Raw genomic sequence first — 20148 nt, forward strand, 5'->3', positions numbered from 1 at the left:
AAAAGTGAGAATATTGAGCATAAATACTTCCCCAGCTCATCCACATAGTTAAATACAATACGACACCTAGCAGAACTGAAACTTCATCCAGATCACCTTCTGCACCATGCACTTCCAGTGATCTCTGCTAAGTAGCAGGAAATAACAGACGTTGAGCCACTCACTGAGGAGCCTGTAGCACCACCACACACCCCAGCTTCTCTCACCGCAAACAGCCACGTCACTCCCATGCACCATATCACTCACTGTCTCCACAATACCAGGGGAGACCAGGCAGTCGTGGAGTCTAGCAGCAGCACCACGGCTACCAGACAGCAAATGAAGGTTGGATTAACCCTTTGAATCATACACGGTAATAATATAACATTGCACTGGGAATCGCACTATCACAGCAACCCCACACTAGAGACAGTCAGACAGGTCTCCTTGCCTCATTTTCTTGGACTGCCTGAAAAAGGGCAGATTCCAGCCCTTTGCCTTTATATGTTATACTTAGGCAGCACTGTATATATAAAGTTATATACTTTTGTCTGTTATTTCCATCCATTCCAGCCACCCCACCCCACAACCTACTCCTTTCACAACCAATGTACACATAACTATTTTGAACTGTCTCCCTGATTTCCTAGGTGAAAAATTCTGAACATATAATCCCTGGTCCTCAAAGGTAATCCTGAAAAACTCAACAATCTACCCATTCCTTCCATTGAACCCTGGCAGGTTCCCTTCTCCAAACAGCCTTCCCTGACCCAAATAAACCCTGCCTGAATCAGTCTGCCTCAGGAATATATGATCTATATTTTTCCCTTTAATCTTTAATCCCATTTCTAGCTACTATTTATCCAGCTCGGTTTTGCTTAAGGTGATAATCAACAATGGCACAGTTGATTTAACTGAAAGTGTGATTCACATTTCCATTACACTGTGTGAGAGGAGAAGGGAGTCAGTTTTCTGATCTCTATTTAATTTTGAACTGTGCGTCCTAGTTCTACACTCCTTGTCAGCCAAATAACCTACATATTGCATTATGCAAGTCTCTCAGTCCCCCAACTTTCTTTTCACCAATGAAAGTAAGTTCAATTCTGAGCGCCTCAGTGTATAGCGCTCGCTCCTAGCACACTAATCCTCTGCAATACACCAATGTCTTATTGAAGATGAGGTCTATAAAGATGTACAAAAATGTGCCCTCAACAGTTCTATGATGCTGAGTTATATATAGTCAGAAGTTATATAATATTTGTATGTAATATGTTAAAATATATACCAAGTGTCTATTCTAGCTATACTTTAGTAATGTGTACTGATTTATGTACTAAATGGTTTTTGGCTGAAGGAAGTCCACAAAAGGCAGAAAAGGAAAAATTGCATTGGTTGCAGCCCACCTGTCCCTAGAAAAATGGTGCCCGGTGCTGCCTCCGGAGGCCCTGGGTAAACACGCCTATTTAGATAGGTCTCAGTGCAGTTGCTGGTGATTGTAAAAGGACCAATAAGAAAGTACAAGTCATTGCTGATGTCCTGCTAATTCCAACAATGATAAAAGAATTTTGAGACACAATTTGCCATTTAAACTATTGAGATTTTTATTTGATACTGTATGACTGACCATCTTTTTGCCAACTGGCTCACTCACACGTCTCATGATAACACAAATTACGTAGAATTAAGAGCACAGAAACAGGTCATTTGGCCCAACTAGTTTATGCCAGAAATGTTACCCAGGAACTATTCAAAACTATATAACTTCAAGGCAACATTTAACCAAGTATGGAACCAAGGGGCCCTAGCAACACTGAGTAAAATGGGATTCAAAAAGGAATATCCTTTGGTTGCTGGAGTCATGCTTGACACAAAGAAAGATGGCTGCGTTTGTCACAGGACCAACCATCGCGGCCCCAGGACATCGCTGCAGGAGTTCCTCGGGGGAACGGGCTTTGGCCTGACCATCTTCAGCTGCTTCATTAATGACCTTCCCTCCATCATAAGGTCAGGAATGGGACTGTTCCCTGATGATTCCACAGTGAAGCAGCCAGACTACAGCAGGCCTTCAACAATATTATCACTTATGAATATTAAAGGCCCGGTCTTTTTCATTTTTACTATTTGCTGACCTTCTGATTCCCCAGAGTTTTCCCCAAGTTTCAAGTTTAAACTTGAAAGGAGCGAGCAGAAAGATCCCACAGGAATTGCATGTCCTGCTGGGGACTTACTGGGGCCAGCTACAGCAGCACCGAATGACAGAGATCAAAACAGTGCAGGTGCTGGAAATCTGAAAACTAAAACAGAATAAGTTGTCTGTACTCAGCAGGTCAGGCAGCACCTGTGGAGAAACGGCGGTCAGTCAGTTGACATTTTATGTCTTAAGACCCTTCCTCGGAATGCCATTGAATGGCCACAGCCTATTTAGCCCACCATAGTTCAGAATTTTACAATCTGACTATCTGAATGGGTGATAAACGAACTGAAGTGAAATGCTTTTGACAGTAGTTCCTCAAGCTGATTTTATATTGCGCTAAGATCCATGCTAGAGGCACTGGCTCCCAACGAGCAGCTCTTACGCAGCTAGTAAATGTGCTGGGATTTACTTAGGCCAGTGGGTCTCGCACCACATAAAAGCAGCTTTAAATTACTTTTGTTAAAAAATAGTCAGCTCCTACCAGCGCCCACTGCAGAGATTTGCCTTTTATAATCTAGGCCAATGTTCACATAACAATATCTAATTTGAAAATGGGACAATATGAATCCCCTGTGTGATCCCACTTAATCAGAAGCTCAGGTGGTTGAGTGTTGCTTCATTGACTAATTTCACATACCCAGTTTTAATTTCTCAAAGTTTCTAATTGCAATCATTAGAAATTCCGTTCAATTAAGAATACAGACTTAGCTCAGTCCTTAGTTAATTAAAAGTGTTATACTATCCTTTATTGAACTCTCCTCGCTTCAGTAAGTGCTCTGTTTGCCCTTCACACTGAAATGGACTGCTGTTAACTGCAGTAATTCTTTCACCCAACATGAGTTTCCTTTTATAGAATGATACAGCACAGAAGGAGGCCATTCAGCCCATCATGCCTGTGCCGGCTCTTTGAAAGAGCTATCTAATTAGACCCATTCCCTTGCCCTTTCCCCATAACCCTGCAAATTTTTCCCCTTCAAGTATTTATCCAATTCCCTTTTGAAAGTTATTACTGAGTCGGCTTCCACCACCATTTCAGGCAGTGCATTCCAGATCATAACTCGCTGCGTAAAAAGATTTCTACTCATCTCGCCTCTGGTTACCGACCCTTCTGCCGCTGGAAACAGTTTCTCCTTATTTAATCTATCAAAATCTTTCATGATTTTGAGCACCTCTACTAAATCTCCTCTTAACCTTTCATAATCTTAAAAGACCTCTATCAGGTCACCCCTCAGCCTTCTCTTTTACCAGAGAAAAGAGCCCCAGCCTTTCCTGACAAGTATAGCCTCTCAGTTCTGGTATCATCCTTGTAAATCTTTTTTGCACCTTCTACAGTGCCTCTATATCCTTTTTATAATGGAGACCAGAATTTGCTAACTAACTTTTTGCTATGGGCTGCTGAGCCCAGTCTTACTCAAGAGTCACTCAGTTACACTCTAACATGCTGCAACATGGAGATAAGGGACATGTAACTATTCCTACACAGTGAGCTTCCAATTTCAAATGTGCCACCCTGACAACTGCCAAGTAGAGGCCAAGCACCTATCTACCAGAATGGAAAAGAAAATGTAGGACCAATAGCTCTACTAAAACTACACATCCAGTAGTTTTAATGGAGGCCTTCGATCTGCTCTATAACTACTGAAGTAGACCTGACTCCTTTTGCCATTGCCTCGCCTTTACTCATTTGACAGCATGAGAAGGAAGCAGGAACAAAGCAGAAATTCAGTTCTGCTAATATCCCAGATGGACAGGTTGTGAATGAAAAAGGAAAGACTTGCATTTATATAGTGCCTTTCATGACCTCAGGAAGTCCCAAAGCGCTTTAGAATCAATTAAGTACTTTTGAGGTGTAGTCACTGTTGTAACGTAGGAAACGCAGCAGCCAATTTCGCACAGCGAAACAGCAATAAAATAAATGACCAGATCATCTGTTTTAGGTACGTGTCAAGGGATACATGTTAGCCATGACACCGACAGAACTCCCCTGCTCGTCTTAAAATAGTGCCATTGGATCTTTTATGTCCACCTGAGAGGGCAGACGGGGCCTCAGTTTAACGTCTCAACCGAAAGACGGCACCTCCGTCAGTGCAGACTCCCTCGGTCCTGCACTGAAGTGTCAGCCTGGCTCATGTGCTCAAGTCCCTGGAGTAGGACTTGAACCCTCGACCTTCTAACTCAGAGGCAAGTGCTACCACTGAGCCACGGCTGACACTAGTAGTCCCAAGTACATAGTTCTATCAAAGGCCCTGGACCCTATTATGAGTACCACCACATCAAACAAATTAATCCAGCTCTGGCTTTTATGCAAATCTTGCTGCTGCTCTCCAATTTACAGTCGGGTAAATGGCATGGAGTCCTGTTTAGGAAGAAATTAGGAGGATTTTCCTTGTTTCATTTCAATTGTTAAGTGGAACAATTGTTGGAACAATTTATCTTAATCTTCAATAGTGCATTACACTTTGATGATGTGCAATTTAGGCATACCTCCATCAGAAGGACATGGTGCATTGAAGAGGACAACCCTGGGATTTAAGGCTTGAAATTATGAAGAAAAACTTGTAGAATCGTAGAATGATACAACACAGAAGGCCGCCATTTGGCCCATCGTGCCTGCTCTTTGAAACAGCTATCCAATTAGTCCTACTCCCCTGTCCTTCCTCCATAGCCCAGCAAATGATTTCCCTTCAAGTTTTTATCCAATTCCCTTTTGTAAGTTATTACTGAATCTGCTTCCACCACCCGTTCAGGCAGTGCATTCCAAATCATCATAACTCACTGCATAAAACATTTTCTCCTCATCTCTCCTCTGGTTCTTTTGCCAATCACCTTAGATCTGTATCCTCTGGTTACCAACCCTCCTGCCACTGGAAACGGTTTCTCTTTATTTACTCAATCAAAACTCATGATTTTGAGCACCTCTACTAAATCACCCTTCAACCTTCTCTGCTCTGAGAACAAACCCAGCTTCTCTAGTCTCTCCACGTAACTGAAGTCCCGCATCCCTGGTGCCATTCGAGTAAATCTCTTCTGCACCCTTCCTAAAGTGTAGCTCCCAGAATTGGTCACAATACTCCAGCTGGTGCCTAACCAGTGTTTTATAAAGCTTTAGCATAACTTCCTTGCTTTTGTACTCTATGTCTGTTTATAAAGCCAAGGATCCCATATGCTTTTTTAGCAGCCTCCTCTTCTTGTCCTGCCACCTTAAAAGATTTGTGTATGTACGCCCCCAGGTTTCTCTGTTCCTGCATCCCCTTTAAAATTGTACCATTTAGTTTATATTGCCTCTCCTCATTCTTCCTGCCAAAATGCATCACTTCACACTTCTCTGCATTAAATTTCATCTGCCATGTGTCTACCCATTTCACCAGTCTGTCCACGTTCTCCTGAAGTCTGCTACCATCCTCCTCGCTGTTTACTACTTTCCGCATTTCGTGTCATCTGCAAACTTTGAAATATACCCAAGCCCAGGTAACTAATATATATCAAAAAGAGTAGTGGTTCTAATAGCGACTCCTGTGGGACACCACTGTATACTTCCCTCCAGTCTGAAAAACAACTGTTCACCACTACTCTCTGCTTTCTGTCCCATTGCCAATTTTGTATCTATGCTGCCACTGCTTGTTTTCAATAGAGAAAAGTTTGAGAGAGGATGTGATTCTGCCCTATAAAAAAAATTTAAAGGCATAATGTAGGTGTCAGCAGGCTATTTAATTTGGATTGAAGAATGGAGGACACAGCATAAAATGAACAAATCTAAGATTGGAACAAATTTTCTCGTTGTAGTGAGTAAGTAGCACAGATTCCCATTAGAACCAGTTAAAGATTTATCAGTTGGGTGTCTAAATATTATATGAAACAGTGAAATGTGCAAATAGAAGAAACTGATGAATAATTCTAACACACCAGTATCTAGCGATGGCCTGTATACAAGAACACATTAGGGTGTCAGCATAATCTCCTTCAAACATTCGATGTCAATTTCACTGCATTCTCAGATACCTTGTTTTAGAATGACAAGAACATTATGCCATGTAATACAACATAATAGTGGATTTCCCATGCCGTTGCTTATGGTGAGTTGGAGAATATGTAGTTTTATAATGACAGAAGCATTATATCATATCATACACAATGTATATAATACATATGGTTGATCTCCTGCAGCTTACAAACAAAACTAAATAGTTTCCACCTCCTCTGGTGTTTGTTTCCGATTCACCTATATCTTTTATATTCTCCAACTTCATCCCCAGATCAGAAGTTATATGGAGGATTGTGATGCACTGGCCAGACCAGACTTGGATTACTGGGTGCAATTCTGTTCAGGGATATACAGAGAAGAGCAATAAGACTGATGCCAAATGTGAAGTGGATGAGCCTTGAAGATTGGAAGTAGTGTAAGCTTTACAATCTAGAGAGAAGGGTGTTAAGGGAGACCTTGTTTAACATTTGTCTGCCCAATCTATTTATATTTTAAAAATGGTGAGTGGTCTCAGGATTCCAAAGGTACGGCACATATAGATGGTGCTGTGAGTGTAATGTTACATAACTTGTTGAGTGCAGTGGGGAGCACTGCACTCAACAAGTGCAGTGCTCCCCAATCAACTGCTGTTGAGCTGTTTATCTGAACTCAGTGCAGTATCTTACATTTGCCACTGGGTAGCAGTGCACCAATATATTTACTGGAGCAGAGCAGACATCTCTGTAAAGGCAAGTTAAAGGATAAGTAGCTTGTAAAAACTAACAGGCCACATATCCTTCCTAGCAGAGAAAGAAAACCTAAGAAAACTACATTACCAGTGAAAGAAAGCAAAAGTCTCCACACCATCCCTCCCTGAACGATACTCAACGACTTTACCAGACCAATCTCAAGCTGCAGCGCAAGCTGAAGGCCTCCAGCAATGGCACACACCAGACCATTATGAACAGGAGGACGAAAAACTTAGGCACGATCCCGGCAAGAGCAGAACAACACCACAGGAAAATCATTTGACAAGAGCCACCCATCGTCAGATGTGGAACGAGGTACTTCGCTCGGCAGGTGATATAAGAACACCCAGCAGGGCAATCTACCATTGCCGTTGAGTCAATTCCTGTATGTGTTTTAACCGAGTTGCAGGCACCAAGCCAACACCATAGTTGAAAAACAGGAAATCCCAACAACTGCCCCCATCCCCCCAATTAAGCATCATCTTGGCAATCTTGTAACCCCCCCCAGTAAGTAATATTTCAGCTATACCTCGAATACAAGATATTCCCCCTCCGCTGAGCAAACCTTCCTACCCCCGCGGCCCCCACACAGAGTAAGTATGCGGCACCCAACCTCCACAATGAACAAGTATCGAATACCCTCCCACCTCACCAATGAGCAAGATTTTGGTTCCCTCCAATAAAAAAGATAATAGCTCCTTCTCTGCCCACGGAGCACATATGATGAGCCCCCACCACACAAAATGAAGAAACAGACTCAAAGCACCCTGAAAGATTCCTGGAGGACGATTTCTGGAGAATAGAGAGTCCAAGTAGCCGGCAAGTATCAAGAATTCTTGAAGCACCAGTGGAAGTCCCATCCCAAAGCAAAATGAGAAACAAAGCCATAAGCTGCCCATACCCCCAACCACTGAGCAGGAAATACTGCCTCCCTTCCCCAATTAGTCATTGACTGAAGTCACTCTCTTTCCCCTCCTTCCCCACCCGCCCACCACACCATAGCTCAAATTCCCATTCAATCACTGTTAGCTGCATCTCCCCTTCCAAACCATCTGCTACCTGCCAATCCCTACCCCCACAAACCCTCAGTCTGCAGTTCCCCCCCCCACCCACCTCACAGGCTACCCACTTCATTTCCCCTCTTACAGCAACTGCCTGTCTGACTGCATTTCCCAACCCCCCACCTTTATATCGCCTACCTGTGGCGGGCTGTCCAATGCCTCTGTCTCCTTGCCCACGCTAATCTCAATTCTCCTTCTTCAGCACTAACCTTACCCAACCCCATTCCACTTTCCCTTTTCCATTTCCCCCCTCCCACTGTCTTCTCAGTCTCCACTTCCCATCCCCTTTTGCCTCTCTTCTTTTCCGATTCTATCTCCCTATTTACCTCCTCCTCTTCTCCCTTCCTCACACTGGTTCTTTTATCCACCACCCTCTAACCCTGCTGGACCTGAAAAATTCAAATTGGTCTTGATTACCCAAGTACAAGCCAAGGGAGACCAACTAGTTGTATAGTTCCTTCTACAAAACTATAATCAACCTCCAACACTACTGCACTCTCTATTTTAGAATCAGCTGCATCCAGATTACATTTTAGCTCCATAAAATAGGGTCTAAGCAATGATCCCCATGATATTCCACTCATCACTTCATTGCAGTCCAACACTAATGCTTCTCATGTATTCTCTTGTTCTATTCTTTTAATTTCATATTCAGTCCCTCATTCTACTTGGAGTCTTATGGATTTTAGTTTTAATAATTTTATGTGGGACTTTCTCAAAGGCTTTCTGGAAGTCCAAATAATCTATAACAGTCTGTGCCAGCCAACAACAGGCCCTAGATAACATTCAGGCTTGGGCTGACAAGTCGCAGGCAACATTCATGCCACAAAAGTGCGAGGTAACGACCATCTTGAACAAAAGAAAACTCAACCATCTCTCCATGACCGTCAACAGCACCACCATCACAAGAGACAAGGCTACAGTGTTTGCAAGTGTCTTCCGCACCCTGACAACATTCCGGCTACAGCACTGAAGGTGTACCAGAGCCAGCTGCTCCCCAAGCATCTACCTGGAAATGTGAAAGACTGTCCAGGTATGTCCAAGCCACATAAAAAAGGAGAAATCTAACTCGGCCAATTACTGCCCTATCTACATTCTCTCAATCATCAGTAAAAGTGATGGAAGGAGCCATCAACAGTGCTATCAAGCGACTTACCAATAACCCGCTCACCTATGCGCAGATCAGGTTCTGCCAGAACCACTTGGGTCCATGATACAGACATGGATGCAAGAGCTGAATGCCAGAGAGGTGAGAGTAGCTGTCCTGAAGATCTAGGCAGCATTCGACCAAGTACAAGGAGCCCTAGAAAAACTGACGTCATTGGGGGTCAAAGGGAAAATCATCCAATGACTGGAATTATACCTGTTGCAAAGGAAGATGGTTGTGGCTGTCGGAAGTTAGTCAGCACAGCTGAAGTTCCTCGGGTCAACCAGTTTCAGCAAAGACCTTTCCCCCGCCATAAGGTCAGGGGTGGGACTATTTGCTGACGATTCCAGTGTTCAGCCCCTTTCATAACTCTGATTATGAAGGAGCGCATGCCAGCTTACAGCAGGAGCTAGATAACATCCCGAATTGGGCAAACAAGTGGCAGGTAACATTCATGCCATTAAAGTCGCAAGTAATGACCATGTCAGCAAGCAAAATCAAAGCCATCTCCTATTGACCATCAATGGCACTATGAACGCCAAGTCTCCCACCATCAACATTTTGGGAATCACCATTAACTAGAAACTCAACAGGACCAGCCATATCTATACAGTATATATAAGAGCAGGGCACAGGCTGAGTATTCTGTGATATGTGGCTCACCTCCTGACCCTTCAAAGTTTATCCCCCATCTACAAGGCTTGTCAGGAGCATGATGGAATACTCACTACCTGTCTGGATGGATGCAGCCACAAAGACATTCAAGAAGCTGGACACCATCCAGGATAGACAGTTGGCTTGATTGGTGCCCCTGCTAGTGAACTTATTATCCACCCCTCCATAACTAGCGCACTGTGGCTGCAGCATGTACAACCTAGAAGATACACTACAGCATCTCGCTGTTACTTCAACAGCACCCCTCTTCCCTATGACCTCTACCATTAAGAGGGACGAGCAGCAACGTTGTAGGAATGCCATCACCTCCAAGTTACACACTATCCTGACTTGGACATATAAACGCCATAATATATAATTTCTACTATTTTAAATATAATGCCAAAAGGTTGAGGTTTGTCGAGCACGACCTTCCCAACCGTAATAAATGCTGGCTGTTACTAAGTTATTGCTAAACAGGGAATCCTCTAACCTATTCCTTAACAGACCATGGTTATTTGAGCGCGCAACCATTGAGCCCACTGGATGTGTGACGCCTTTAACAAGTGTGAGACTACAGACACGCACTAAGCACAAGATCTTTAATTATACAGAAGTGGCGTTTACATATTCAGTACCAATGCTTTCAGTAGAAGTATTTATTGGAAAACAGAACATAGTTGTTAGGCATATTCTGGCTATATTAAAGTTATTTTTGAACCTCTGTTCAGATTATCATTACAAGTTCTCTGATGGTAGTGCAACATGCCAAATGCTTACTCCAAAACGTGAAACAATCTTTCCCTCAGTTTAAGATAAAAAGTATGGTGCTGTGCAACCTACATTTTGAAAACAAGAGTAACAAAGTTCAGCTCAAGACACTTTGATAGTTCACAGTGTGATAGAGAAACATTATTAAATGAGGTGATCTATTGTGACGCTGCTTACAAACAAAAATGAAAATTGCTTTGGGACATTAGTGTGTTACATCAGTCAGTCACTCGTTGCATATCATATGATCCAACACCTCAACAGTCTCACAATCCCCAAATCTGGAACAACCACTATTTATTTTATTACTTGATCAAAAAAAGATGTATTAAAATTGCAAATCACATGACAGACACTTCAGGAGCCAGGTGATGTTACATTTCAAAGCAGTTACATTTAAAATAATTGTTCACTATGTGGACTTAGCTTGAAAATATATAAAAGCATAGCACTAATAACGGTTAAATACCAGTAAAACAGTGCAACAATGGACTGTGTAATTATAATTTTAAAATTCTCATCCTTGTGTTCAAATCATTCCATGGCCTCTGCCGCTCCCTACCTCTGTATTCTCCTCCATCACTACAGCCCTCCGAGATCTCAGCGTTCCTCCAATTCTGCCCTCGCCCCACCATTGGCGGCCGTGCCTTCAGCTGTCTAGGCCCTAAGCTCTGGAATTCGCTCCCTAAACCTCTCCGCCTCGCTCTCTTCCTTCAAGAAGCTCCTTAAACCCTACCTCCTTGACCCCTGATATCTCCTTTTGTGGCTCTGTGCAAAATTGTGTCTGATAAAAGAGCGGTGGGATGTTTTGCTACGTTAAAGGCACTATATAAATGCACGTTGTTGTTGAAAGAGGCAGAGCAGTGAGTCATCGATTAGAACACTCCCATATCACCAGACGCTGGCAAACCCAGGACGTTTAAAACCTGATGCTCTGAGCTTAGACCAGAAGTTTACCAACAGCGAGGAACTTGTACTTGAAAAACCTGTTAATGGGTTTCTCTGGGCACAAGACAACTGCAGCTTTGGTACGAAGCAATTTCACTCCCCACCAACGCTGCAGGTAAACGCAGGCTGAATCCAGAGTCAGGAGCTAGGCTGAATCCAGAGTTAGGAGCCGGCGTGACTTCGGACCAAAGTGGGAGCGGGACTCACTCTCCTTCCGAGGCCGAGTCCGAGTCCTTCGCCCTCAAGTTGCGGAGACGGGACACTAAACTCGTGGAGGAGGGATGCGAGGTCGCTGGTGTAACTCCTCCTCCCGCCAATGCGAGGAGGTCGGTCGGTCTTTAACTGTCGCCTTCCCCGTCTGTTTGCCTACCCGACATCCATATTTCAAACTACCGGCCTACGGCACGTTTAACCGGACACAGGCAGCCTAGCACTGCGAGGTATACCTTGCCGTCTAAGGGGCAGCACCAACTGACCTGTACCCCCTGCACATGCACTGGGCGTCCCCGCGCTCCTTACCTCGAGCTCCGGCCTGCTGCTTCTCTCCGGAAACACGGCCCGTGGGCGGCGCGCGGGAAGTCTCCACTAATCAGTGCCGCCATTTTCAGCGGCCAGTCACCGTGAGCGGAATTTGTGTTGAAAGTTTTTATCGGTTCTGTTGCGATTGTACGGTGGAAAAAGAAAAGAAAAAAAGCCCATAAAGTTCGTTCCAACGTAAGTCCTCAACTTTATTCCATGCACCGTCTTCTTTCAGAGGCAGCTTCTGTCAGGCCCACGGCCAGCAAACCGGGTACTTAGGCCAATACCAAAATCACCAGGGAAAGCTGGAGATAGGCAAGAAAGTCTTGGTGTCCTATTTTTGGGGGTGATGAATCTCCCCGCCTCCACCCCCCCAAAAAAAAAGTTTTACCCCCAATAAATTGGGGAAAAAACAAAATGGCTGCTGGGGTTATGGGCAATAAATGCCGGCATCGCTGGCGAGGCCGGCATTTATTGCCCATCCCTAATTGCCCTTGAGAAGGCGGTGGTAAGCTGCCTTCTTGAACTGCTGCAGTCCGTGTGATGAAGGTTTTCCCACAGTGCTGTTAGGTAAGGGGTTCCAGGATTTTGACCCAGCGACAATGAAGGAACGGCGATATATTTCCAAGTCGGGATGGTGTGTGATTTGGAGAGGAACTTGCAGGTGGTGTTGTTCCCATGTGCCTGCTGCTCTTGTCCTTCTAGGTGGTAACGGGTTTGGGAGGTGCTGTCAAAGAAGCCTTGGCGAGTTGCTGCAGTGCATCCTGTGAATGGTACACACTGCAGCCACTGTGCGCCGGTGGTGAAGGGAGTGAATGTTTAGGGTGGCAGATGGGGTGCCAATCAAGCGGGCCGCTTTGTCCTGGATGGTGTTGAGCTTCTTGAGTGTTGTTGGAGCTGCACTCATGCAGGCAAGTGGAGAGTATTCCATCACACTCCTGACTTGTGCCTTGTAGATGGCAGAAAGGCTTTAGGGAGTCAGGATGTGAGTCACTCGCCGCAGAATACCCAGCCTCTGACCTGCTCTTGTGGCTGGTCCAGTTAAGTTCTGGTCAATGGTGACACCAGGATGTTGATGGTGGGGGAATTTGACGATGGTAATGCCATTGAATGTCAGGGGGAGGTGGTTAGACACTCTCTTGTTAGAGATGGCCATTGCTTGGCACTTGTCTGGCAGCAATGTCCTGGGGCTGGGGGCCTATAAAAAAAATTTTTTATAATACAAAAAAAATGTCCTGGGGCTGAGATGATTGGCCTCCAAAAACCACTACCATCTTCCTTTGCGCTAGGTATAACTCCAGCCACTGGAGAGTTTGCCCCCTGACTTCAACCCCACCTCTGGAATTCAGCTCTTTTGGTGAGCAAGTGCCGCTTGATAGCACTGTCGACGACACTTTCCATCACTTTGCTGATGATTGAGAGTAGACTTATGGTGCGATAATTGGCCGGATTGGATTTGTTCTGCTTTTTGTGGACAGGACATACCTGTGTGACAGTTAAGCAAATCAAACCCCAGGGCCAGCCCCTGTCCGAAACCCATAACTATGTCATCACAGGCAACTGATTACACAGATTTCCATTATAAATGTTTCTGTACAGATTGCCTTTATGATTGTTTACAGCGGCAGTTTCAATGCTAAATGTGGACATAAAAAGTATGACTCAAAATTATGACACAGGAACTAAGGTTTGTGGACAAGAAGTGCTTTCTCTACACAAGATTTTTAATATATAACTACAAGCATAGTTTAATCATATTGAAATATTACAGCAAATTGGTTCGACAGACACAGGGTGTCTATAGCCTAATTTTGTGAGGTCCTGCTGGTGGTGCAGTTCTCTCAGACAGTGGGTTAGATAATCAGGGAGTCAACTTCCTCATTGAACTCACTTATTAGCAAATAAATACTTTGCTTCATTTTTCTTGGTTGCTGGTGGCTTTGACGTTGCACCATACAGAGGTGAGGATGGCCATTCTGAACATGCTGCATGATTCAGATGAGGTAGAGGAGTTTGTACGAATCCAAAAATGCATATGCGACTTTGGCTAATACACCCCTCCACAAATGCCTGAACATGATCAGAGGAGATCTGTCTTTGCTGCCTCTGCCTCATAAAGCAGGCTGTCACAGACTTGTACCATTTTCTGCACACTGTTCTTCAGGCAGGATATGGGTCAGGAAAGGGTCTGCTTGTCGAAATTTCTGAAGATTACCACAGCATGAAAGCTTTTATACTACTGTATCCTTCCAAGCTGCTCCACGAGACATCTGCAACATCAGACAGTCGACATTGCACACACTTATCAAGCAAATGACAATCACTATGTTTGCAAGGGACAACAACTTCATCACTTCTTCTGGAGGGGAGTCATCAGCTAGACAGGAAACATAGTTTTCACCAAGTAGCAGGGTTCCCTTGAGTGCAAAGCATCATACATTATGCCAATGTGTGCTGTAGGGCTCTCCATATTAACACCATGGCCTGCATGAATAAGGTTGGCACTCAGTTAATGTTCAGATGGTTCCTAACCACAGAAACATCATTCTGCATGTGGAACACAGGAACAGGAGTAGGCCATTCAGCAACCTCGTGCCTGCTCTGCCATTTGATAAGATCATGGCTGATCTGTGATCTAGCTCCATATACCTGCCTTTGGCCCATATCCCTTAATACCTTTGGTTGCCAAAAAGCTATCTATCTCAGATTTAAATTTAGCAATTGAGCTAGTATCAATTGCTGTTCCAGGGAGCAACTATCAGAATCAACATATCAGAATCATAGATTTTTACAGCATAGGAGGCCATTCCGTCCATCATGCATATGCCAGCTCTTTGAAAGAGCTATCCAATTAGTCCAACTCTGCTGCTCTTTCACCACATCCCTGGAAATTTTTTCTTTTAACTATATATCCAATTCCCTTTTGAAGGACTATTGAATCTGGTTCCACTGCCTTTTCAGGCATTGCATTCCAGATCATAACTTGCTGCATAAAAAAAATTCTCCTCAACTCCTGAAATGATTCCATTCCCATTTCTCCCACCACCCCCACCCAGCCTATAGTACATTTGGCTGCGAAACACAAACTCTCGTGAGTTTGTGATGGCGGTGGCAGAAAAACAAACTTCTTGGTCACATGTAGGAAGCACTGCTTGCTTTGATGCTATACAGTTGGAGGCGTTGCTGCATGAGGTACATCAAAAGCACAGGTGTCAGCTGAATGCATGGAGGTCAGACCGAATAAGTGCAGTCAACCTTGTACCTGGCTGCAGTCAACCTTGTACAAATGGATGAGCAAGTTCTCGATTTTTCAGTGATTTCAATGATTGCAGCGTGCAATGGCCTTTTAATTCGAAGCTGTCAAATCGCCGGTGAACCAAGAGGAGCATGTTCCCAATTCCTGCATTTTAGTGCACGTGCAAACACGGGAACTTGCTCCTTCAATTCACCATTAAAAACGGAGAGTGCTGTTGAGCTCCTCCGTTATTTCGGGAGCATGTTCTGCCCCAATATATTTTGAAAGAAATTCTGTTTGGATTTCATTCACAAAGATTATGGTTTATTAATTGTTACAGGTAAAGAATATCTCAAATCTTAGTGCACTGAAGCAATGTTCATATTAGGTTGCTCAACAATTTGAAGTCACAGCTACTGCATTCAAACTGCCTGGGTGTTACAACTCAGGCTACTCCTAATATTCTTTACTCATGCTCACATTAAAAAAGGCAATTTACATCAGCAAGCCTGTGTCTCCTACAAACCGAAACATGAACATCTTGTGTGTTGAGTGAATGAACTAGCATGCTCTAGCATTAACTACTATCCTTTTAGCATGCTCTAGGATTACAAGTGTGGAGAGAGAAACAGAGCCAACGCCCCAGGTCGATGATTCTCCCCCTACCCCCGGGTTACACACCAGAAAACTACAGGATACCCATTCTACTCTTCTGCTCACTTCAATAGGTTGAAAAACACCATGCTGCTAGGAATCAGCTCGACCACATTTTCACACTAAGAACACTATAGAACAGATTCACAACACCAATTTGTACCGATTAAACGTGTATAATCAGATACGACAATGTGACATTACTACTTTTTACTGAATGCTAATAAGTTTCCTGTGACATTGTCCACATGAAATGGATGTTAAGAGTCAGGGGACAAGTGGCAGAATGGATAGCAATCTGAAATAAAAACAGAACATGAAGGAGATATGCAGAAGGTCGGGCGGCGTTTGTGGAGAGAGAAGCAGAGTTGATGTTTCGGGTCGATGACCTTTCGTCAGAACTCTGGCTGGGGGGAGGGGAATCATCGACCTGGGGTGTTGGCTCTGTTTCTCTCTCCACACTTATATAGAACCTTGGTTAGACCATACTTAGAGTACTGTGCACAGTTCTGGTCTCCATATTATAAAAAGAGAGGTACTGGAGAAGGTGGAAAAAAGATTTACAAGGATGATACCAAATGAGAAGTTATACTTATCAGGAAAGGCTGAACAGGCTGGGGCTCTTTTCTCAGGAAAAGAGAAGGCTGAGGGGTGACCTGCTAGAAGTCTTCAACATTATGAAAGGGTTTGATAGGGTAGAAGTAAAGAAGATGTTTCCACCTGTGGAGGAGTCCAAAACTAGAGGTCATAAATATAAGATAATCACTAATAAATCCAATAGGGTATTCAAGAGAAACTTCTTTACCTAAAGAGTGGTAAGAATGTGGAACTTGCTACACAAGAGTAGTTGAGGCCAATAACAGATGCATTTAAGGGGAAGCTAGATACACACAAGGGAGAAAGGAATAGAAGGATATGCTGATAGGGTTAGATGAAGTAGGATGAGAGAAGGCTCATGTGAAGCATATACACCAGCATAGACCAATGGCCTGTTTCTGTGCTGCAGACTAATATATATATATATATATATATATCATTATTTATTTATTTATTATATATATATATATATAAAAATAATGAGAAATATGCAAAAAAAAATTAAATGGTGGGTACAGCACAGGAAGCCATTCAGCCCATCGTGCCTGTGCCAGCTCTTTGAAAAATGGAATTAGTCCCATTCCCCTGCTCTTTCCCCATAGTCCTGTAAGTTTTTTTCCCTTTGAAGTATTTATCTAATTCCCTTTTGAAAGTTACTATTAAATCTGCTTTCACCACCCTTTCATGCATTGCATTCCAGATCATTACTACTCACTGCGTAAAAAAATGTTTCCTCATGTCACCTCTGGCTCTTTTGCCAGTTCCCTTAAATGTGTCCTCTGGTTACGGACCTTTCTGCCACTGGAAACAGTTTCTCCTTATTTACTCTGTCAAAACAGTTTGTGATTTTGAACACCTATCAAATCTCCCCTTAACCTTCGCTGTTCTAAGGAGAACAACCCCAGCTTCTCCAGTCCCTCCAAATAACTGAAGTCTCTCATCCCCTGATACCATTCTAGTAAATCTCTTCTGTACCATCTCTAATACTTGATATCCTTTCTAAAGTGTGGTGCCTAGAATTGAACACAATACTCCAGCTGAGGCCTAACCAGTGTTTTATAAAGATTTAGCATAACTTCCTTGCCTTTCTATGAGTTTTAATTTTGCTAATATGTAATATGTAACCAAGCCTTTACGCAGAGAACGAAACACCTACAGAAGAGTAAAACTACAACAAAATACTGAATTAAAATATAATTGGTTATTGAACTGCTAACTCCTTTATACAGAAATCAGGAACCAAAGTCTCGATATTAACTACCAACTTTTGGATGGTATAACCGTATGCATACTTTCCAGTATGGCCTCGAAATGATCCCATTTTCTTGGGCGTGTTTTTCTCCATTATATTTTCAATTAATTATCTCCAATTCCACTATTACAACTATAAAATCAGTTGTTTTGAATTACACTACTTGAGCTAATGTCACCATCATAAAATTTCTAAAGAGGTTATAACTGGTAACAGAGAGCACTGTGGGGAAACTAGTTACAAAGTCAATAGAACCAACCTCCAATTTACACTAATTTAGTTCCCATTTAAAATTTATCAGCTTAATAATAAAAAAACAGTACATGCAATGAGGAGTTGTAGGACAATTTATATCTTGCTTGTGGTGCTGGGCATAACTCACTCATGAATTTGTCACTTGTGAACTGCAAAATCACCCGTCAGGAGATACAATCTGTATTCCACAGGCCCCTCAATAATCCTCTTTCCCCCCCTTCCTGATCCAACTTTTTTTCCTCCCCATCTCTTCCAAATTCCACAGGCACTGATAGCCCTCCAGTACATGATCTAAATGACCATTTTCTTGTACAAGCCTTTATGGCGAGTATTGGGTCACTGAAGCACGGTCCTGTCTTCACCTAAAGCTCACAGGTGCACTTTCCGCAGGGTCGTTGGATAGTATTCAAGAGCAGGGATACTGGCCGATTTCTCCCATCTCTAATGCAGGAATACCGAGGCCAATTTTAGTACCTTCACAACCTCCCTGGCTTAGATCAGCTAACTTAGCACAGACCAGGGATTCTATTGCTCCGTATAGCTCAGGTACTCGCTGGATAAACTTGCTAAGCCCTATATGTTAAACAAATTGCTTTTATCCTTTGTGGCTTGCTCAGGCTTCAATCATATTCTCATTAAGCAATTAAGTTGTCTTTCCACTCCACATATAAGTTTTAACCCTTCCAGTGCTGCCAACAAATTTACTTGTCTGGGCATTATCAGGCGCCATCTAAAATCAAGTCAAAAAATTGATCTAGTCATATTGATAATATGATTGTCAATCTCTACATTTTGGGTTTTTAAACTTGCTGGAAAACTGTTGAAACTAGATTTTAGCCAATGAAAGCCCTTTTTTTTTGCCAGCTTTACGCACCTCCAAAATGCATGGGTCTGGTATTGGGAATACATCACGTAAAGAACTGTAGATCAATTCATGATCTACCAAGATAATGTGTTGAAATTCCATCACAATTGCCTACAGCACAACAGTGATTCATTGGTTAATGATAAGCCACTATATAAATGCAAGTTTTTCTTCATGCTGTGCCACCCATTATATACCTGCAACAGAATTTCCCAGTTACCAATCACAGATTAATTTTCAAAAAAATGATGCATTAATTCAGCAGGAAACATTATATTGCATGCAAGACATAGTGAAGAGATAATTGCTGCTGCTATTTAGCTTTGCGTCACTTTATAAAGCCTCCGCATATACAGTAATTAAAATGCAAGGGTAATGTAATGGATAGTGAGCAAAATTCCTGTTATGTCCTCCAAGTCAGCAAGGCTTTGCACAGGGAATGCAACTTTGTAAAATTACCCTTTATACAAAAAAAAATTACGTAATTGTAAGGCTGCAATTTAATGTTGGGCGTGTTGAATGTAATTTCCATACAGGATTCAATTCCATGGTATCTGAACCCTTCATTTAGATTACAGCCTTGTATTCGTACTCAAGTACCATTTATTCCTATATTAACTGCACTATTCTCTTGTAATCATCTGTTTAGAAAGCATTATAATCCATGAGTGATATCTTCTGTATCCCTTTCTATGGTTTTCCCTGAACCCTTATTTTTTTTAAAAACTGAAACCCCTATGAATTTTTTAAAAACTTAAGCATATAATATGCAAACCTTAAGAATATAAAAGCATATTTATATTCCTGATGAATTATGAAGATGCATCAGGTCTGGATAGCTTACGCTGCACAGGTCAGGGACACCCTATGAAGTGCTGAATGGTAACACCTTGGTTATTTATGCAATAATCTGTCATGTGAAATATGCGCAGTAATAAGTATTATATCTTTTTTAATTAGCAGCCAAAAGACATTTGTTTGTTAAACATAAGTACACCAAGGCCAATTTTCTGAATTCAGGGAGCTTCACCCACCAGGTGTGCATAACAGGAAACCATGAGGGTGATCATGATTTCCTGTCCATTAAATTTCGAGATATGCACTCCAAGCAGCATAAAATTGTTCACTGTTGCACAACTGTTAGTTTCAACAGTAAACTAGGAATTTAGTTTTATTTTCCACATTAATGTGAATAAACCCTATAATTACCCCCCTCCCATGAACTTAATCACTGAACTGGCAATCAGACTGAAGAAGTCATAGGTTAGGTGCAAAGTTCCCTTTACTCTTCTTAATCATTACGGCCC

At 42.8% G+C, this 20148-nt stretch overlaps 1 protein-coding gene across 9 annotated transcripts in view; it reads right to left on the bottom strand.

The window, feature by feature from the left end:
* The window catches only part of c2h18orf21 (chromosome 2 C18orf21 homolog), a 68562-nt gene that overhangs the window by 40126 nt on the left and 8288 nt on the right, over nt 1-20148 (bottom strand). The window contains exon 1 of one of the 9 annotated variants that reach the window (XM_068001711.1): nt 11984-12119. The exons of 2 other annotated variants lie outside the window; for them this stretch is intronic. The gene's annotated coding sequence lies outside the window, so the exon portion shown is untranslated. 6 more of the 9 variants (XM_068001713.1, XM_068001712.1, XM_068001709.1 and 3 more) reach the window with 6 other exon arrangements.

This window comes from Heptranchias perlo, chromosome 2 (assembly GCF_035084215.1).
Source record: "Heptranchias perlo isolate sHepPer1 chromosome 2, sHepPer1.hap1, whole genome shotgun sequence".
NCBI classification, from domain to species: domain Eukaryota; kingdom Metazoa; phylum Chordata; class Chondrichthyes; order Hexanchiformes; family Hexanchidae; genus Heptranchias; species Heptranchias perlo.